Source organism: Elephas maximus, chromosome 13 (assembly GCF_024166365.1).
Source record: "Elephas maximus indicus isolate mEleMax1 chromosome 13, mEleMax1 primary haplotype, whole genome shotgun sequence".
Classification (NCBI taxonomy): Eukaryota; Metazoa; Chordata; class Mammalia; order Proboscidea; family Elephantidae; genus Elephas; species Elephas maximus.
The window spans coordinates 25,051,802-25,075,458 of record NC_064831.1 but is presented as its reverse complement, the minus strand read 5'-3'; positions in this window follow the sequence as shown (position 1 = coordinate 25,075,458).

The window sequence follows — 23,657 nt, the reverse complement described above, 5'->3', positions numbered from 1 at the left end:
ATATTCACACAATGGAATACTACGCATCGATAAAGAACAGTGAGGAATCTGTGAAACATTTCATAACATGGAGGAACCTGGAAGGCATTATGCTGAGTGAAATTGGTCAGTTGCAAAAGGACAAATATTGTATAAGACTACTATTATAAGAACTTGAGAAAGAGTTTAAAACTGAGAAGAAAGCATTCTTTTGTGGTTAGGAGAGGGGGAGAGGGAGGGAGAGTGGGAGAGGGGTATTCACTAATTAGGTAGTAGATAAGAACTACTTTATGTGAAGGGAAGACAACATGCAATACAGGGCAGGTCAGCACAACTGGACTAAACCAAAAGCAAAGCAGTCTCCTGAATAAACTGAATGCTTCGAAGGCCAGCATAGCAGGGGAAGGGGTTTGGGGACCACGGTTCCAGGGGACATCTAAGTCAATTGGCATAATAAAATCTATTAAGAAAACATTCTGCATCCCACTTTGAAGAGTGGCATCTGGGGTCTTAAATGCTAGCAAGCAGCCATCTAAGATGCATCAATTGGTGTGAACCCACCTGGAGCAAAGGAGAATGAAGAACACCAAGGACACAAGGTAATTAGGAGCCCAGGAGATAGAAAGGTCCACATGAACCAGAGACTACATCAGCCTGAGACCAGAAGAACTAGATTGTGCCCGGCTACAACCGATCACTGCCCTGACAGGGAACACAACAGAGAACCCCTGAGGGAGCAGGAGAGCAGTGGGATGCAGACCCCAAATTCACATAAAAAGACCAGACTTCATGGTCTGACTGAGACTAGAAGGACCCCGGTGGTCATGGCTCCCAAACCCTCTGTTGGCCCAGGACAGGAACCATTCCCCAAGTCAACTCTTCAGACATGGATTGGACTGGACAATTGGTTGGAGAGGGATGCTGGTGAGGATTGAGCTTCTTGGATCAGGTGGACACTTGAGACTATGTTGGCATCTCCTCCCTGGAGGGGAGAAGAGAGGGTGTAGGGGGTTAGAAGCTGACAAAATGGTCACGAAAAGAGAGAGCGGAGGGAGGGAGTGGGCTGTCTCATTAGGGGAAGAGTAACTGGGAGTATGTAGCAAGCAAGGTGTATGTAAGTTTTTATTTGAGAGACTGACTTGATTTTTAAACTTTCACTTAAAGCACAATAAAAATTAAAAAAAAATTCATATATGTATAACTTCAGGAACTCAATTTTTAGAGTACCTTAATTAGTTTTTTTTTTATTTAATTAGTTCAAGTCAATGTATTTAGCAATGATAATAATAATAATAACAAGCAGAATATATTAAGCAACTATCAGTGCTTCATTTCATTATCTAGCATCCACAATAATGTATGCATTGACATAAGAATTGACCTATTAAGCAGATAAGAGTACAAAAGCTTCTAGAGTGTATAAAAACTATCTCAAACAACTAGGATATACCAGAAGCAGAGAAATGAGTATTTCTAAGTTCAGTATTTCTTCCAGACTTTCAAAGTTAAACAACTATGAGTAAATGAAGGATTCTTGCTCTTTGAAATTGAGGATGTTGGAACCTGGTGGACCACTTCAACAAAATCCCAGTGTTGGTGAAGATTTACTCAAGCTAGATTGTATCAATCCACAGAAAGAGACAGGTGGTCATATCTCTAGTCAATCTTATTCAATTTCCTGCCCCCCCAACACACAACAGGATTTGCCAGTACATTACATTTAAAAAAAAAAAAATTTTTTTTTTTTTTTTTTACATTACTCATGTAATATATCAGTTACTCGATAATTGATCTCTGGTCATCTCCAGTTGTTCTGCAGTAAAGTTTTAATGTCATAAAGTCCAATTATATTTTTTTTATGGATCATGTATCATATTTTAAAATTATGTGCTTGATCCAAAGTCACAAAAATATTCTCCTAAGTATATTCTAAGTACTCAATACTTTTACATTTTCATATAGGTCTATGATCCATTTTGAAATAATTTTGTAAAAGGCATGTGGTATGCATTACAGTTCATTTTATTTTTGGTACATAAGGATGCCCAGTTGATCCATCACCATTTGATGGAAAGACAATCATTTCTCCGATGAACTGATGACAGACATTCGGTGAAAATTAGCTGGTTTTATATATATATATATATATATATATATATATGTATGACTGACACAGTGGCTGCAACAATCGGCTCAAACATAGCAAAGATTGTGAGGATGGTGCAGGATCAGTCAATGTCCCATGCTGTTGTACACAGGGTTGCCATGAGTTGAAACTGACTTGATGGCACCTAACAGCTACAACAACATAGATATATAGATATACAGATATATAGATATTGCTGTAAGATTGATTGTGTGTGGCCTTTCTAACCATGGTCTTGTAACTCCCACCTAAGTTATTGGGTGGGACTGTGTGGTAGGGTAATTGTGGCCCACCGAAGGGACTGGTCAGTTTTACCATCCCACTGGGCTTCAGGTGAGCCATTCGAGAGGTGGAATACAGGAGAGCCCACCAACACCAAGGAAGGAAAGACTTGCAGGAGATGGCACATTGGGCTTCCTGGACCACGGAGGGATAAAGCTAAGTGCCTTTGGGCAGAGACAGGGCCAGGGAGAGGCAAGCCTGTGAGCATGGCTGGAAGGAGGCTATCCTCACGAAAGGAATGTATGCTTAAGTGTTCCTGAGCCTGAATTGTAAACTGTTACTTCCAGAATAAACCTCACAATTTTAAGTATGGTCTGAGAGTTATGGGTGGGCATTGCAATGAATTATTAAATCCAGCAGAGAAGTAAAGGGTGCCATGGGAGGGAAAGTTGGTGTCAGAATTGCTAAGGATGGAAGGGACAGAAGGCATTTCTGACCTTCACCTCATGGGAATCAGCCTTAGACTGTTGGTCTTGATTCTCCTTTTCCTTTGTCAACAGACACTTCCTGGACACTGTTTTACAGATACATGGATATGCAGGTCAACTTCTGGACTCTTTTCTGGTCCACTGATCTACTTGTTTTTATGAAAATAACAAACAATTTTGAAATCAGGTAGTGAAAGACTTCCAACTACACAGAGTTTTAGAATTGTGGGCACTAATATATATCCTTCCTATTTCCATACATATTAGAATGCATTTGTAAATTTCAAAAAAGGATGTGCTTATTCAGATTTTGGTATGAGATTGCATTGTCCTAGAGATTTTTTGGAAGAACTGACAACTTCAGAATGTTGTATTGTCCAGTTTATGAACAAAGTATATCTTTTTATGTATTGAGCTCTTTGTATTTTCTCAGTAAAGTTCTATGGTTTTCAATACATATACTGCCCATATTTGTTCAGAAATGTTCTTATTTATATTTTAATGCTATAAAATCTGTTTTTAAATTAAATTTCTGATTATTTGTTACTAGCACTATAATTATAATAAATTTTATATTGATTTTATATCCAGCAAAAATACTAAGCTCACTTAAAAAAAAAAAAAGTAGCTACCATGATGGAATAGGAATAAGTTAACTGTCTATATTCACATGTGTTACATATGATTGTCTATGTAGAAAATCCCAACAAAGGTTAAAAAAAAAAAAAATCTGTTGCCATCGAGTTAATTCCTACTCATAGCAACCCTATAGCACAGAGTAGAACTGCTCCATCTGGTTTCCAAGGAGCAGTTAACTGGTGGATTCAAACTGCCAACGTTTTGGTTAGCTTAACCACAGCACCACCAGGGCTCCAAGGTAAAGATTAGCGCCTATCCTTTATAAGTATCAGAGAAACACTGGTCTAATAGATGAGTTCAGATGTATTATCTTCTGTTTTATTTTCTGGAAGAGTTTGTGTAGAATTGACATCAATTCTTCTTTAGTGTTTTTTAGAATTCAACAGCGAAGATACCTGGACAGGAAGTTTCCTTTTGGGAACAGTTGAAGCAAGCATTTAATTTCTTTAAGAAAAAAACTGCTGCTGAAATTACCTATAATTTACGTTTTAATGAACTTTGGTTGTTTATATCATTCAAATAATTTGTCAACTCTATCTAAACTGTTGAATTTATTGGCTTTAATATGTTCATAATCTCTGTTTACCCTTTTGAAATATGTGGAATGTGTATTGCTCAGCATACAGATTGTATAAGTATGGTGAAAGGATACAACTCTGACACTTAACTTTTTTTTTTTTTACCTGACTTTAAACCACGCAGTATCCCCTTCTTCTTTTCAAACAACTGCCCCTTGATCCATGTACTGGTTTCTCATAGCACGATTAGGTTTTCTGGTATTCTCATCCTTCCCAATGTTATCCATAATTTGTTATGATCCACACAGTTGAAGGCCTTTGCATAGTCAATGAAACACAGGTAAACATCTTTCTGGTATTCTCTGCTTTCAGCCAAGATCTATCTGACATCAGCATTGATATCCCTGGTTCCACATCCTCTTCTGAATCCGGCTTGAATTTCTGGAAGTTCCCTGTTGATGTACAGTTGCAGCCACTTTTGAAAGATCTTCAGCAAAATTTTACTTGCATGCGATATTAATTATATTGTTTGATAATTTCCACATTCTTTTGGATCACCTTTCTTTGGAATAGGTATAAATATGGATCTCTTCCCGTCACTTGGCCAGGTAGCTGTCTTCCAAATTTCTTGGCATAGACCAGTGAGCACTTTCAGCACTGCATCCTTTTGTTGAAACATCTGTTACCCGATTAGGGTCTGTGCCCCAGAACAGTCTAGCCAATGAAACATACTCCAAGTCAGAAAGAGTGAGAAAGTTTATTAAAGAGATGCATGCATCACCGGGGACCCAGCAGCAACACAGGCTGTCTCTATGGAGTCCCAAAGAGCAGTTTTACATTACAGCTTATATAGACTCTTACAAGGGTTACAAGAGTCTTTGTAGCCCCCCGCCAGGTATTTATTAGGCTTAAGATATACATATCTGATACCTGGGCTTCAACTTTCCTGTGGGGGTTGTATGCCATGGGTAGTCCAGACAGAACAAAAGGTTATTTGCATCAGTTTAAAACAAAGAACAAAGTCATTAACATTTGGTCAAAACAAAGTCATTAACAGAGGTATGTGAAGGAGGCAGGCAGAGGAAGAACTTATAGGTTTATCATGGCCTAGTAGCTCTCAGTTGCCCATTTTGAAAAAGGAAAAAAATGTGCTGGGGAGTATTGGAGTCACACATCTCAATTAGTATTTTGTCAATTCCTGAAGGCTTGTTTTTTACCAATGCCCTCAGCGCAGCTTGTACGTCTTCCTTCAGTACCATCTGTTCCTAAGGTGATAAAAAAAAAAAAAAGGTGATAAGTATAAGTAAAAACCCATGTGTCTTAAGCACCATACAGTTATATTTCATAGTAATCATTTTTTTATTCTTTCAACTTCTTGTGAAATAAATATTATTATATTCAAAGTTTAGTTATATACGAAAAGTCAGAAATGCCAAAAGTTAATTAATTTGTTCAAGTTCAAATAGTAAATCAATGGTAGAGCTGGGACAGCTAGTTTTATACTCTTTAAAACAACATTCATTATTCCAGAGTTATTCTTGGTGCCCTTTAGTGATAAAGACAGAGAGCATTCCTTCTATTTAATGCCAACTTTCTCCATCTTCAGTTCTTTGCTTTGATTCATCTCTTGCCTTGATAAGATAGGAAAAGTTTTAACTTCCTTTTCAAGAAAGACACACACACATATATGTTTATACATATACATATAAATATATATGTATGTGTATATATGTACGTGTATAAACTATATATATGTGTGTGTGTATATACATATGTATGTATATCTATATATATATATATGCAAGGCATATCTGAAACAGGCTGCTCAGCCATATTGAAAAACCCAATCAACACCCCTTCCCCCTGTCTTTGTCTTGCTAACCACAAGCTTGTTTTGAGCAGGAAGTCGCAGCAGGTAGTGGCTCCATCCACTGACTAGCCCTAGTTACATCTTGAAACATGCACAGATTGAAATCACATTCTTCAGCTGACCTCCCCCACCCCTGAATATAGGCATGGGAGGGCTAAAGGCAGAAAATTCCAAGTACCGAACCCAACCTTCTGATGCCATTGGAAACAAAAAGCTCCCCAGCCCCCTTAGTCAGCAAACACGTGGCCTTAAGGTCACTAGACCCCATGCCCTCCTTTTATGTGCAGACAGTAAACTTGCCACTTTCTGTTTCCATTGCAATCAGTGTCCGTCTTATTTCAATCGGCTAATAAGACAGGACGAGAACCTGAGTGGCGTTCAGTTACATATCAGTCTATATATACCATGAGCCCATTTAAGTGGGAAGGTGTTATTTTCTCTTCCCTAAACAAGGGAATATAAGTTGACTGGTAATAAAATTTGTCATTTTCAATAATTCCCTTCAAATTTTTGACTTTTCATATTGCCTTGTGATAATTTTTCATAAGTGTATTTTAAATCTGGCAATGTATTCATTTCTTTCTTGAAATTTGTAGGCACAGTAATATGTCCATTTCCTGTCTGCTGTAGAGCGTATTTAATTTTATTGCCCTGAATTTTTTCTCTGCTCTTTATCCTCTTTTGTACAGTGCCTCTATGATGACTGTAACTCTTGCTTGTATATACATATTCCAGAACTTCTTCACTCCTTCTGTATTTTCATTGTCTCCCTTTTTATATAATCCCATTATCCAGTCCCTTCCCTATTTTGATATTTGCTCTGTTTCACTCCCCCTTGCCAGTGGGATGCCTGGGGTTATTTTGTTTTCTTTTTCTCTTTTTGTTTTTCTTCATTTCTCAGTTTCTCATCTCTAATGTCATTCTTTTCCTGGCTCCTGAATACATGGTGCCATGTGCCATCTATGCTCCTTCTTGATGGGTTGTGCAGTAGCACGTGGCTGGGGACCTACCTCCGGTGGGCTCCCTTGGAGCATTTTTTTTCCTTTTTCTTTTCTTTCTTCTTTTTTTATTTGGCTTCTTGTCTCTCTCTACCTTCCTTCCTTACCCTTCTCCTGAACACTTGGTGCTGTTGTTTGCCATCTCTGCTACTTCTTGATGGGCTGTGCAATGCTGCTCAGCTGGGGACCCACTTCCAGAGGTCTCCCTTGGGACATTTTTTTCTTTCTTCTTTTTTTTTCCCCTCAGTTTCTTATATCTCTCTACCTTTCTTCCTTTCCTTCCTCCCAACCACCTGGCATTTCTTTTTTCTCATTTTCTTGTCTCTCCCTATATTCCTTCCATTCCTTTCTCCCAATCCACTAGTCACACGTGCCTTTCTCTTTCCTTTTTTATCTAGGTTCTTATCTCTCTGTCCCTTCATTCCTTTCCTTTCTACCACACACCTAACTGCATGTGATGTACCTGCCGCTTCTTGATTGGCAGTTTCTCACTGTCTTGCTAGAAAGCCACTGCCACAAGGCTTCCCTAGGTTGGCACCACTCCAATGTCAGGCTCCCTCAGCAGTTTTTTTTTCTTTTTTGGCTTCTGTTTTTCTCTCCTCTTTCTTTTCTTTCCAAAGCCCACTTATCTACATACATCACAACCTCCTCTCTCCTTCTTACCTATCCAAACTGTGCACTGAGCATCACACCACCAAGCAGCACAGGCATGGTCTACCAGAACCTGCCCTGCAATGACCCCCATCCCCACCCTGTTGGCCCCAGTACATGCCACAAATGACCCATCCCAGCTCCTTCCCTTCCTGCCCAACTGCACCATAGCTAAGCAGTTGGCCCTCTCCATTGGACAAAGTGGTGAGAAGTACCATGCCCACAGATGGCCAAACAAAAAAGGACACTCAACCCACCTGCTCAGACATAACCAAATGAAGTGAAAATGCAGGACAAAACAAAAAAATCTACAATCAACAACTACAAAAAATAACTATGGAATGTCCTGAAGAGAGCAGACAATATAAAAACTTATTAAAAAAAAAAAAAAAGATAGGGTGGTATCACTAGGCATCCAAAATAAAAAACCAGGTGAACTTCCAGTAGAAGAAAACATAGTGGAACTACTTGATAGGGAATTCATATCTCTAATATTCAGGGCCATTCACGAGTTGAAGGAAAAGGAAGACAAAAATGAGGAAAAAATAGACAAATTCATGGAAAAAACAGACAAAACAATGAAAAAATTCAGGAAAGTGATACATAAAAAAATGTCAAAATAAATTCACAACTAGAAATCATGGAAAAACAACAATTAGAAATCCAAAAGATAAACAACAAGATTTCAGAAATGGACAGTGTCATAGAAGTTTGAGTAGCAGGTTTGAAACAGAAGACAGAATCAGTGAAATTGAAGACAAACACCTGGATAACACTTTGTGGAAATATCAGAGAAAAGAATGAATAAAAATGAAGAATTCCTGATAATGATGTGGGATAATATGTAAAGCAAAAATTTGCAATTGCTTGAAGTTCCAGAACAGGGGGAGAAAATGGAGAGGATCATTGAAGAATTGCTGACAGAAAACTTCCCTAATATTGTGAAAGATGAAAAGCTGACCATCCAAGAAACTCAACAAACCCCATATAGGATAGACCCCAACAGAAAATCACCAAGGCATATCATAATCACACTCACTAAAACCGAGAAAAAAAAAAGAATCCTGAGAGATGCTTGAGAAAAACAAAAAGTTATATACAGAGGGGAAACAATAAGACTAAACTCTGATTGCTCAACAGAAACTATGCCGGCAAGAACACAATGGGATGACATATATAAAACCTTGAAAGAAATTAATTGCCAACCAAGAATATCATATCCTGCAAAACTCTTGCTCAAATATGATGGTGAAATTAAGACATTTCCACATAAACAGAAATTAACAGAATATGTAAAAATGAAAGCAAATTTACAAGAATTATTAAATGAAGTCCTTCGATTAGAAAACAAACAACATCAGATGACAGCTTGAACCTAGGATCCAAGACCACATCAGCCAGATACCAATCTAGGTAATGAACTTTCAAGGATTAAACAAAACTAAGAAATTTACAGCAGGGAACCAGAGAGGTTAATCTATAAATGGCAACACATCAGAACAATAAAACAGAGAATAAATGAAGTAGGCATATAACTTTAAAATGGAAAGGAGTTCAAGGAGATGCCAAGTAATAAAACTCTGATTCAAACCTAGGAAGATAAGCGTAAATTTCAAGGTAACCACAAAGAAAGTTAACAAACCTAGTCATCAAAATGAAGAAGAAAAACCAAGCCTCAGTGCCACAAAATCCACAAAAACAAAAGAAATGAAAACAAATCCAGAAACAAAAAGAATCCAGCATAGGAAAGTAAGAGGAACAAAGTAAATGTCAGTACCACAAAAAAAAAAAAGCACTATAAAATGAACAGCAATAAACTCTCACCTATCAATAATTACACTGAACGTAAATGGTCTATATGCACCCATAAAGAGACAGAGAGTGACAGAATGGATTAAAAACCAGGACCCATCAATATGGTGTCTACAAGAGACATGCCTTAGAAACAAAGACATGAATTTATTAAAAATCATAGGGTGGAAAAAAAATATATTGAGCAGTGACTGAATAAGAGCAGGAATGGCAATGCTAATTTCAGATAAAATAAAATTTAAAACAAAATCCACTATAAAAGAAAAAGAAGGGTATTATAATAATAATTAAAGGGACAATTCATCAAGAAAACATAAGCATAATAAATACCTACACACCCAAAGACAGGGCTTCAAAATACCTAAAAGAAACTCTAACAGCACTGAAAAGAGAAATTCACAGTTCTATAATAACAGTATGCCACTTCAACACACCACTCTCAGTAAAGGGCAGAACATCTAGAAAGAAACTCAACAAAGACAAAAAATCTAAAGAGCACAATCAGCCAACTTGACCTCATAGACTCCACCCAACAGCTGCAAAGTACACATTCTTTTCCAACGCACATGGAACGTTCTTCAAAGTAGGCAACATCTTAGGCCACAAAGGAACCCTCAACAAAATCCAAAACAGTGAGATAATACAAAGTATCTTTTCTAATCACGATGTCATCAAAGTAGAAATTGACAACAGGAAGAGCGAGGAAAAAAAAATCAAATACATGGCAACTGAATAACACCCTGCTTAAAAACCACTGGGTAATAGAAAAAAATCAAAGATGGAATAAAAAATTCCTAGGTTTAAATGAGAACGAAAACTCATCATATGAAAACTTTTAGGACACAGTAAAAGCAGTGGTCAGAGCTCAATTTATAGCAATACATGCACACATCAAAAAAAAAAAAAAGAAAGGGACAAAGTCAAAACATTAGCTACACAACTCAAACAAATAGAAAGAGAACAGCAAAAGAAGCCCATAGCCACCAGAATAAAGATCAGAGCAGAAATAAATGAAACAGATAATAGAAAAATAATAAAAAGAATCAGCAAAACCAAAAGTTGGTTTTTTGAAAGGATCAACAAAATTGACAAACCACTGGCCAAACTGACGAAAGAAAAATATAAGAGGACACAAATAACCAAATAAGAAATGAAATGGAAGACATTACGACAGATCCAACTGAAATAAAATGGATCATAACAGACCACTATGAAAAACTACACTCCAACAAATTTGAAAACCTAGAGGAAATGGACAAAATTCTAGAAACACACTACAAACCAAACTAACACAAACTGATGCTGAAAATCTAAAGAGACCCATAACAAGAGAAGAGATTGAAAAGGTAGTAAAAAAAAAAAAAAATTCCAACAAAAAAAAGCCGTGGCCCAGATGGCTTCATTGGAGAATTCTACCAAACATTCAGAGCAGAGCTTTCACCAGTACTACTCAAAGTGTTTCAGAATGTAGAAAAGGAAGGGATACTTCCAAATTCATTCTATGAAGCCAGCATAAACCTAATACCAAAACCAGGCAAAAACACCACACACACAAAAAAGAAAATTTCAAGCTAATATCAGTCAAGATTATAGACGTAAAAATTCTCAACAAAATTCTAGCCAATAGAATTCAGCATCATATCAAAAAAATAATACACTACAACCAAGTGGAATTCATACCAGGTATGCAAGGATGTTTCAACATTAGAAAATCAATGTAACCCACCATGTAAATCAAAGAATCACATGATCATCTCAATCAATGCAGAAAAAGCATTCCACAAATTCCAACACCCATTCCTGATAACAAGTCTCAATGAAATAGGTATAGAAGGAAAATTTCTCAGTATAATAAACGGCACCTATACAACACCAACAGCCAACATCAGTCTTAATGGAGAGAGGTGGAAAACATTCCCCCTGAGAATAGGAACAAGACAAGGATGTCCTTTATCACCACGCCTATTTAACACTGTGCTAGAATTCCCAGCTAGAGTAATAAGGTAAGACAAAGACATAATGGGCTTCCAAATTGGTAAGGAAAAAGCAAAGCCATCCCTATTTTCAGATGATATGATACTATACACAGAAAACACAAAAGACTCCATGAAAAAACTTCTGGGACTAATAGAAAGATTCAGCAGAGTAGCATGATATAAGATAAACATACAAGAATCAGTTGGGTTCCTATACAACAATAAGGAGAACAAGAAAAAGGAAATCAGGAAAATAATACCATTTATAATCACCCCTAAAAAATAACATACTTGGGAATAAATCTAACCAGGGATGTAAAAGACCTATACAAAGAAAACTACAAAACACTACTGCAATAAACCACAAGAGATCTACATAAATGGAAAAACAGACCATGCTCATGGATAGGTAGACCCAACATTGTGGAAATAATAATAATAATTCTACCCAAAATGATTTACAAGTACAATGCAATACCAATCCAAATACCAACAATATTCTTTAAAGAGATGGAAAAACTAATCATTTAACTTTATATGAAAAGGGAAGAAGCCCCGGATAAGTAAAGCACTGCTGAAGAAGAGGAATAAAGTAGGAGGCCTCAGAACCTACTATATAGCTATGGTAGTCAAAACAGCCTGGTACTGGTGCAATGACAGAAACATTAACCAATGGAACAGAATTGAGAACCCAGATGTAAATCCATCCATCTAAACCATCACCTGTTCTTGGACAAGGGCCCAAAGTCCATCATATGGGGAAAAGACAGTCTTTTTAACAAATGATGCTGGCAACACTGGATGTCTATCTGCAAAAAAATGAAACAGGACTCATCCCTCACACCATACAGAATAACTAATTCAAAATCAAAGACCCAAATGTAGGAACAAAAACTATAAAGATTATGGAAGAAAAAATAGGATAAACGCTAAAGGCCTTAATACACAATATTAAAAGCATACAAACCATAACTAACAAGACACAAACTCCAGAAGATAAGCTAGATAACAGGGATTTTCTAAAAATAAACACTTCTTCTCATTAAAAGCCTTCACCAAAACAGCGAAAAGAGAACCTACAGACTGGGGAAAAAAAAATTTGGCTACAACAAATCCGACAAAGTTATAGGAAATCTACAGGAAAGTCCAACAACTCCACAACAAAAAGACAAATAATCCAATTAAAAAATGGGCAAAGTAAGTGAACAGACATTTCACCTAAGGAGACATTCAAGCTGCTAATAGACTATGAGGAAATACTTGAGATCACTAGCAATTAGAGAAATGCAAATCAAAACCACAATGAAATACCATCTCACCCCGGCATCACTGGCACAAATCAAAAAAAAAAAAAAAAAGAAAATGACAAATGTTGGAGAGGCTGCGGGGAGATTGGAACACTTATGCCCTGCTGGTGGAAATGCAAAATTGTATAGTCATTTTGGAAAATGATATGGTGGTTTCTTAGAAAACTAGAAATAGAAATACCATATGATCCAGCAATCCCACTGCTAGGAATGTATTCTAAAGAAATAAGAGCTGTCACATAAACAGACATATGCACATCCGTGTTCATTGCAGCATTGATCTCAACAGCAAAAAGATGGAAACAACCTAGATGCCCTTCAACAGATGAATGGATAAACAAGGTGTGTATGGTACATATACACAATGGAGTACTACCCAAAGACAAAGAACAATGATGAATCTGAAAACATCTCACAACATGGATGAATCTGGAAGGCTTTATTGACAGAAATAAGTCAAGCACAAAAGGAAAAATATTGTATGAGATCACTACTATAAAAACTAATGAAAAGGCCTACACTCAAAAAGAAACAATCTTTGACAGTTAAGAGGGAGAGGAGGGGTGGAGATGGAAAAACACAAAATAGAAAATAGATTAGTGGTAACTTTGGCGAAGGATAAGACTGTACACCATACTGAGGAAGCCAATACAACTTGTCCAAGTCAAGATCATGGAAGCGCCATAGACAATTCCAAACTCCCTGAGGGACCTAATTCCTGGGCTGAGGGTCGTGGGGACCATCGTCTAGGGAAACATCTAGTTGAATTGGCATAACTGTTTATAAAGAAAATATTCTACATTCTACTTTGGTGAGTAGCATCTGGAGTCTTAAAAGCTTGTGAGCAGCCATCAAAGATACTCCACTGGTCTCAACCCATCTGTTGTAAGGGAGAATGAAGAAAACCAAAGACACAAAGGAAAGATTAGTCCAAAGGAATGATGGACCACAAGTACTATAGCCTTCACCAGACTGAGTCCACCACAACTAGGTGGTGCCCAGCTACCACCACCGACTACTCTGACAGGGATCAAAATAGAGGGTGCTGGACAGAGCTGGAGAAAAATGTGGAACAAAGTTCTAACTCAAATAAAAGACCAGGCTTACTGGTCTGACAGAGACTGGAGAAACCCTGAAAGTATGGCCCCTGGACACGCTTTTAGCTCAGTAATGAAGTCGCTCCTGAGGTTTACCCTTCAGCCAAAGATTAAACAAACAGCCTCATAAAGTAAAATGAGACTAAATGGGCACATCATCCCAGTGGCAAGGATTTGAAGGCAGGAATGGACAGGAAAGCTGTCAATAAAAAGGGAACCAAAAGTCGAGAAGGGGAGAGTGTTGACATGTCGTGGGACTGGTAACCAATGTCACAAAACAATATGTGTTCTAGTTGTTTAAAAAGTAGTTTGTTCAGTAAACCTTCACCTACAGTTGGTTGGTTGGTTGGATGTTGTGTTCGTTGATTCCTTGATTGTATTTAGAACATTTCTAATTTATTTTTCCTATTTTTTTTTCTTTCTCATATTATTAGGAAAGGTCTTTGGTTCTGCATCCAATAACTAGCCATTTCTTCTTACTTTTAGGCAAGTAGATGTGGTTCCACACTTTAATTTTATGATCTAGTTCCTGAATCTTTAAGGACATTTTTGTAAATTCTGGCCAAGGTAGAATAACATTGAGTATGTTTCCACCATCCTGAGTAGCTGATGTCACTCTGTCTTCCCTAATTGTTTATTGTTTTTTTAATTTAAAACTTTTGGGATTTGACACCCAGAACCACTTTAAACCATATCATACTAAAATTGCCACTAGGGGATGTATAGATATATTAATCAAAATTAAAAATTAGTTTATAAATTATAGATTTTATCTCCTCCAATACCACAAAACATTTGCCACCATGTGGTCTTGACCCTGAATCTGAATTTTTTAATAAAACTTTCATTTAAAAATGCTAGCATTATAATTCTTTGCTCAATATAGCATCATCTTAATTAGTATAGCCTAGATTACTTTATAGGGTCGCTACGAGTTGGAATCTACTCGATGGCAGTGGGTTTGGTTTGGTTTTTAGATTACTTTTTATGCAGTTAACTCTTCCAACACCATTTTAACACTTGACTTAGTTATCTAGTGTTGATGTAACAGAAATACCACAAGTGGATGGCTTTAACAAACAGAAATTTATTCTCTATTCATTTAGGAGTATAGAAGTCCAAAATAGGGGGCCAGTTCCAGGGGAAGAATTTTTCTCTCTCTGTTGGCTCTGGGAGAAGGTCCTTGTCATCAATCTTCTCCTGAGCCTAAGAGTTTCTCAGTGCAGGGACTCCAGGTCTAAATGATGTACTCTGCTCCTGGCTCTTCTTTCTTGGTGGTAGAAAGTCCCTGCCCTTCTGTTAGCTCCTCTCTCCTTTTTTCTCTTGTAAGATAAAAAGTGATGAAGGCCATACCCCAGGGAAACTCCCATTACATCAAACCAGGTCTATGACCTGAATAAGGGTGTTGCATCCCACCTTAATCATCTTTAACATAAGCTAATCTTGCCTCTTTAACCACAGGCAAAGATTAGGATTTATAATACATAGGAAAATTACATCAGATTACAAAACAGAGGACAACCACATGATACTTGGAATCATGGCATTGACAAGTTGACATGTTTTGGGGGGACACAATTCAATCCATGAAAACACCCCACAAAATTAACTAGGTTTTCAATTATTTTCTGTATGGTAGATTAGTAATTGCATTAGTAATTACATTAACTTTAATTCCTATTTCCCACATGTAATCCATTAATGATAGCAATAGAATACATAAAGTATGAGAACTCTGTAACATTTGATTTCACAATTAGCTACTTTATTTTACAAAGTTGTTTAACTGACAGGCTTCATCAATTAATTGTGAGCTTCTTTTGAAAATAACCTTGACACCAAACTTTTCTCATGGCGTTTTTCATCTCTGTATTTCTCAGGGTATAGATTAAGGGATTGAACATAGGAGAAATGATGGTATAAAATAGTGAAAATACTTTATCCTTAGGGGAAGTGGTAGGAGGTCTAAGGTAGACAAAGATTGTGGGAGCAAAAAATAAGACTACCACAGTGATATGAGAGCCACAAGTAGACAAGGCTTTGCATCTTCCCTCAGTTCAGTGATTTCTTAAGGTAAATAATATAATGACATAAGACCCAAACAAGAGCATGCGGGTGGCTAAGGCAACCATACTTGAGCTGACAAGCACAAGAACACCAGTGATGTGGGTATCAGTACAGGCAAATTTAGCAAATGGACAATATCACAAAAATAGTGATCAATTTCATTAGGACAGCAAAAGGGTAACTGGATGGCCATAAATAATTGAGGAAAGGAATGGACGGCCCCACTGACCCAAGCAGCCAAGACAAGAAGATTACATCTTTTTCTATTCCTGCTAACCATGTAGTGGAGAGGTTTACAGATAACAGCATAGTGATCAAAGGCCATGGCAGTAAGAACGAAGATCTCAATACTGCCAAAAAAGTACATGATAATAAATACCTGTAACATGCAGTTACCATAGGAGATGGATTTTGTCCCCAGTAACAGATCACCTATCAGTTTGGGTGTGATACTAGAAGTATAACAGATATCCAGAGAGGCTTTAGTACATTAAAAGTGGCTAAGGAAATAGTACATTACTTGGTGAAAAAGGATGCCGCTTAGAATGGAAACTAGGATCAGAAGTTTCCAACCAAGAGGGAAATATAGCAGAATAAGAATAGAGCAAAGCAAAATATTTGTATGTTCTTGTCATGAGAAAGTCCCCAAAGAATGAATTCTGAGACATTTCTCTGGCTTTCCATATATGTCACTTTGGTGTATGTTATAAACAAATAATTGAGTATCTAAAAATAAAGAAAGCACAAATTTGGATGAAAAAATTAACAGTATAATAATAATAATATACAATATCCCCAAAATGGATTAGTATGTAATGCTATTAGTATTAATTATTCTTTATTAAATTAATCTGCTTTTTCTTTTGTGTGTCTTATTTTACAAGTATATTGTGAAATAATTTTATAATGGGAATGATGATATTAAGGACCTACTTTATTCAATTTTACCAGTAAATATTAAAGAATATTTTAAATGTTACATTGCTCATGAAGAAAACTTTGTTTATTGTTAAGTATGTAATTTTGATAAAAACAAAATTTTAATTTGTTCTTCTTGTTGTTCTTGCAGATGCTGTTGAGTTGATTCAAACACATAATGACCCTATGTACAACATAACAGAACACTACCCGGTCCTGCACCATCCTTAAAATCTTTCCTCTGTTTCAGCTCATTGTTGCAGCCAATGTGCCAATCCATCTCGAGGGCCTTCCTCTTTCTTGCTGACCCTCTACTTTACCAAGCATGACGTCCTCCTCCAGGGACTGGTCCCTCCTGATAACTTGTCCAAAGTAGTAAGATGAAGTCTTGCCATCCTCCCTTCCACGGAGCATTCTGGCTGTACTTCTTCCAAGACAGATTTATTCCTTCTTTTGGCAGTGCGTGATATATTCAATATTCCTTCCCAACACCATAATTTGAAGGCATTAATTCATCTTTAGTCTTTCTTATTCCTTATCCAGGTTCTGCATGCATATGAGGCCATTGAAAACACCATGGCTTGGGTCAGGCACACCTCAAGGTGACATCTTTGCTTTTTAACACTTTAAAGAGGTCTTTTGCAGCAAATTTGCCCATAGCAATACTTCCTTTTATTTCTTGACTGCTGCTCCCATGAGCATTGATTGCAGATCCAAGTAAAATGAAATCCTTAACGGCTTCAATATTTCCATCTTTATCATGATGTTGTTTATAGATCCAATTATGAGAATTTTTGTTTTCTTTATGTTGAGGCGAATCCATAAGGAAGACTGTAGTCTTTGATCTTCATCAGCACCTCCTTCAAGCCCTCTTTGCTTCCATCAAGCAATTAATCACAGGTTGTTAATGAGTCTTTTTCCAATCCCGATGCCCCATTCTTCTTCAAATAGCCCAGATTGTCAAATTATTTACTAAGCATACAGATTGAATAAGTATTGTGAAAAGATACAATCCTGATGCACACCTTTCCTGATTTTAAGCCATGTAGTGTCTCCTCGTTCTGTTTGAACAACAGGCTCTTGTTTTATGTACAGGTTCCACACGAATACAATTAGGGTTTCTGGAATTTTCATTCTTAGCAATGTTTTCCATAATTTGTTATGAGTCCTTCAAACAAATGCCTTTGCGTAGTCAATAAACCATAGGCATACATCTTTCTGGTATTCTCTGCTTTCAGCCAATCTCCATCTGACATCAGCAATGATATCTCTCGTTCCACATCCTCTTCTGAATCTGGCTTGAATTTCTGGTGGTTCCCTGTTGATATATTGCTACAACTGTTTTGAATTATCTTCAGAAAATTGTATTTGCATGTGACATGAATAATATTGTTCAATAATTTCTGTATTCTGTTGGATCATCTTTCTTTAATATGGATACAAATATGGATTTCTTCCAGTCAGTGACCAGGTGGCTCTTTTCCAAATTTCTTGGCACAGATGAGTGAGCACTTGTAGTGTTGCATCTGTTTATTTACTTATTACAAAAAAAATTACATATTTTTATGTGTACCTTATCCATTGATTCAACTTTCATTCTTCCATCATGATCTGGACTACCTCTTCTGAATTATTTTCAAATGTATGTTCAGAAAATTCAAATATGATTTAAACACCTCAGCTTAAAATGCTTAACTTTAGTGTGTGAAGAGTGTATTCTTCTATGCCATGTGAGTATACACTTACAATGAGTTATGTTAAACCTATGCAGGTTTGGTTACATTAAAAACTATACAGCAAAAGAAGAAATTTCAATTAAAGTTTGAAGTTGTGAAACGTAATTTCAAATTCATTCACTTCTCTTATTTACATCTCACAGGTTAGAGAAAAACTTATCAAATATACAGTCATTCAAGTTTGTGAAGGCAAAAGAAAGATAAAGCAGTTGAATTGCCCAAGTATGTTTGAATTGTGCATATTTTATAGCTTATTATAGAAATTTAATCTTTTTTTATACATTCTAGACAACAGATGTCTATAAAAGAAGATTATAACAAAACTAAAACAAACTTAGTGGTCAGTTAGGCTATTTGTTGCATAAATAAACGGGTGAAAATTTTGTGAATCACATATGTCTTTTGATTAATCTTGAGACTATAGCACAGGGGGACAAGAGAGTTCAGAATAAGAAGAATGCACTTCTGAAGGCTATTTTATCCAGTTATGAGGAAAGATTAGGCACTCAGTGGAGCTGCAAAAACCATAGCGCACTTTCTACCTTAGCCTGGATCCAATGTGGCAGCCCTGGTGGGCTTTCCAGATGTTTATTTTTTAAAACACATAATGCTTTTGGAGCAAGGTTACTCAGAAACCATCAACTTCAGTGACACATAAATCCAAAATCTGTACTATTTAAAGTCTTTGAAATTTTAGATGGCAAATAGATGACATGTATGACATTTCAGTGTGAGAAGCCAATTCTATTTTTTACAAATATTCAAAACTTTAATTTCTTCAAAGAAAGTCTGTGTGTTCCCACCATGGTTCACAATCGTTATAAGCTTTCCTAACCTTCATTTTCTTTTAACAAAGAAAAATAATTATCAGGCCCAGCATGTTCAGCATTTAACAGTAACTAAATAGATTTTAATATTTTGGGGGGTTCTTTAAGGAGCCCTCTGGCTAAACAGCTAAGCACTTGGCTGCTAACTGAAAGGTCAGTAGTTTGAAACTACCAGGTGCTCTGCTTCTGTAAATACTTACAGCTTTAGAAACCCAGTGGGGCAATTCTACTCTCTCTCGTTGGGTCACTATGAGTCAGAATCAACTCAATGGCAATGGATTTTTGGTGGGTTCATTGACCTACTTTTTCTTTCTTTAAACTGATACAAATTCACCACCACTTTTCGAGGTGGTATAATGTTGATTTCCCAAATATATTTAGTTAGCAAAAGAAATTGATTTAAAGAAAATTGTTATATTAGTATGCTGGTGAACAAGTCAAAAATAGAAAATGCTTGATTAATCTGTTCTTCAAGGGAATGGTGATAGCTAAAAGGTAAGGGCATTTTGTATGTGTGTGTGTGGTGATTAAAATGTGCTAGAATTGACTGTGATGATGGTTGCGCATATTTATGAATATACTAAAAAGCTTTGGATTCTATACTGTAAGTGGGAGAATTTTATGGCATGTGAATTATTTCCCAATAAAGCTGTTAAAATATAGGGGAAAAAGAGATTGGGATCAAGAGGATCTAAGTAATTTCTCAGGTTCAGAAAGTAACACTATGTGGATACTAGAAGCCTGATGTCCCAATATCCCTCAGTCTAGTGCTGCATCCCATGCTTAATTAAAAGCTAAATGGCATATGGATGGAGAAGCATGGGTGTCATAGAGGAGAGGAATGAGAAGAGCTATTTTCAATCTTCGGCAGCAACTAAGAATATTTAAGTTGGAAGGTTATCTGATCACCAAAACATACGTAGGCTATTCTCTGATTCTAAGTATTGCATTGAGCAAACCTGATGCAAAAAGACTTCTTTATAGTCTTAAAAAGTAAAGATGTCACCTTGAGGACTAAGGTTTGCCTGACATAAGCCATGGCATTTCCAATTGTCTCATATGCATGTGAAAGCTAGATAATGAATAAGGAAGACCGAAGAAGAATCGACACCTTTGAATTATGGCTGGTGGAGAATATTCAATATACCATGGACTTCCAGAAGAAGGAACAAATCTGTCTTGGAAAAAGCACAGCCACAATGTTCCTTAGAAGAGAGGATGGCTAGAATTCACCCCACATACTTTGGACATGTTATCAGGAGGGATCAGTCCCTGGAGAAGGACAACATGCTTGGTAAAGTAATTTTTTTAAGTCAAGATATTTGCTTCCCACCCCCCCTCCCCCCCGCCAAGACTATCATAGTTGTTTAATCTAAAACAGCCCTTAAAATTCCATCCTGAATGGGAACATGCTATTATGGTCACTGCTGTTAGCAGAGGTATTGGAGACTGTAACTCCATTCAGGTGAGAAAGAAGTAGTCTCCTAAAAATAATTAGTATTTCTCGTTCATATAGATAGTGAGAGAAACTTCTGTGAAAAAAGTAAAATTATAATTGATGAAAAGAAAGAAATATTTGGCAATATTTGTGTAAGTGGTTAGAATAGCAGCAACACAGAAAGGGGCAGAAATGTTGAGGGCTGTAAAATAAACTGTTGAGGAGTAAATCTTGAGCTAATTACTTAACTTCTTTAAGCCTCATTTTCCTCTTCTATGCAACTGAGATATCAGTACATAATTCAGGAGTATAATGAGGAATACACGAAGTAATATAAATAGCCCAGTGTCATACATGTTTTATGTCACACGTTTTCCTTTTTCTTTGTTTATTCTTTGAGTAAGGAGTTGGTTTTTAAACTACTTAAATTGCCATTCACACATATATAACCAAGTCAAATAAATAAATAAATAAATGAAACAAAAGATGCAACACAAATATAATGAGTTAATGATCAAGTGAAACTTCTATTTGGACAATTCATGAATTAAAAATGTTATTCTGATGATAGATTGGCTAGATTAGAGTATTTCTTAACACCAACCACTAACATTTTTTTCTTGCACTGAAAAAATACAGTCAAATGACTATTTCCTTGGTAGTACTGATTAAAAAATTCTCTATATTCTTTTTGGTGTTCTCTCAGCATAGTAAAAATAGATGCTCTTGTAGATAAAGTATAATTTCTACCACAAGTTCAAAATTTCTCATACTGAATTCAGAAAACGACATGCTATAAACTTACCTTAGTTGACACAGATGTATCTAGGCTATTTTAGGATGGCATGTTTATTGAAAGATGGAAAAGTCTTCCTTATTGCAGATATTCAAGCACAAAGTTATTACTTAATTGGAATATGAAGGTAGATATATTAGCACCAGAATAAGACTCAGTGAAGCTCACTGATAACTTGAAGATTTCATTCACTTCAGCTCTACTGTTCTCAACTGGAATTTTGTTTGTGAAAGACGTAAATTTCAAACTAAAGTGTGCAATAGTATTTTTATACTAATCGAATTATGCTGCAAGAGAAATTATAGCCTTAAAAAATAAAATAGAAAAACAACAAATAGCCTATAACCAGTCTAAATGATTAGTGTGCTCTCTTCAAACCAAGGCAACATGAATAATTCACTGACCAGCAGGTCTGAGTGTCCTCCAGATTCATGTTAGGCTGAATCAAGAAGAATTTCTCCTTGAGACACTCACTGTGCTAATTCTTTTTCAACGTAAATCTAAAATAACATACAGAGAATTATAAACCAGTAATTGAAACACATCTTAGGCTGATTTACTGAAAACATATACAAAATCTCAAAATCCCTGAGAATATTTTACACAATTGCAAAGGGAGTGGGCTGTAAATATCCACTTAAATCATCAGGGATGCAAGAGGAAGGAGATCTTTTTTCCACAGGAAAGCAACCTGGGGCTTCTGAATGCAGATTTAACATCTTAACTCTGGCTAAAACTAAAAAATACACACAAAGTGTTCTGAAATTCCTGAAAAATCTAACACACTATATAAGTCCTGGGAATCATCTATATAATGCTTATGTTCAAAGAGATCTCATTGGGAAGAGCAGAATATAAACTTCTGTGGCAACACAGGAATTAACTGGTCTTTGACAGCTCTTAGCAATCATCTTCCCAGATGCATTTCTACACAGATCTTTGCCAAATGGCACTAACTGGCTGCCTACCTTAACGGCTCTGGTGCCCCTGGAAATTCTCTTGTCCTAACTTTACTTTCCATCTTTACATTAGCCTGGCTTAGGCACTGTTTTTCTGGAGTCTCCCAAATGCTACAGCCAGACAAGAGCAGCTCAGAAAACCCCTCTGCCTCTCTACTTATGTAGTTATCTGAAGAATAAACCAAAAACCAAACCAAACCCATTGCCATTGAGTCGCTTCTGACTCATAGTGACCCCATAGGACAGAGTAGAACTGCTGCATAGGTTTCCAAGGAGTGACTGGTGGATTCAAACTACTGACCTTTTAGTTAGCAGCCCTAGCTTTTAACCACTATGCTACCAGGAGGAAAAAGCATAACCTGGGATTTTATCAGGTCAGCCATCAGGAAATCTGAGATGACATAAGACAGAGAAAACCAAAAACAGGCATTTATAGTCCAAATATGGCTCACTACCAACATTAACACAGGTGTGAAGAAGTTGTTGTTAGGTGCCATTCGGCTGAAATTTGACACATAGTGATTCTTCCATGTGCAGAGTAGAGCTGCCACATAGGCTTTTCTAGGCTGTAATCTTTTTAATTTTTTTCTGTTATTTTTTTTTATTTATTGCGCTTTAAGTGAAAGTTTACAAATCAAGTCAGTCTTTCATACAAAAAGTTATACACGTCTTGCTATGTATTCCTAGCTGCTCTCCCCCTAATGAGACAGCACATTCCTCCTCTCTACCCTGTGTTCCCTGTGCCCATTCAACCAGGTCCTGTCCTCCTCTTCCTTCTCATCTCACCTCCAGACAGGAGTTGCACACATAATCTCATGTGCTCTGGGCTGTAATCTTTAGGGGACCAGATTGCCCGGTCATTCTCCCTCAAAGCTGCTGGGTGGGTGTGAATTGCCAACTTTTCAGTTAGCAGCCAAGACATGACCATTGCACCACCAGGACTCCTTGTGAAGAAGTAGATAGACCAATAAGATCAGTGACCTACAAAATCATGACTGGGACCAGATTATCTGTGGCCAGGGACTAACACTGCTGAAATAGATAGTTGGGGAATGGGAGAAGAAACAAGAGAGGAGAGGAGAAAAGAAGAAAGGAAAGGAGAGGACTAAAGAGGGGAGGGGAAGGGAGGGGAGGGGTGGGGAGGGGAGGGGAGGGGAGGGGAGGGGAGGGGAGGGGAGGGGAGGGGAGGGGAGGGGAGGGGAGGGGAGGGGAG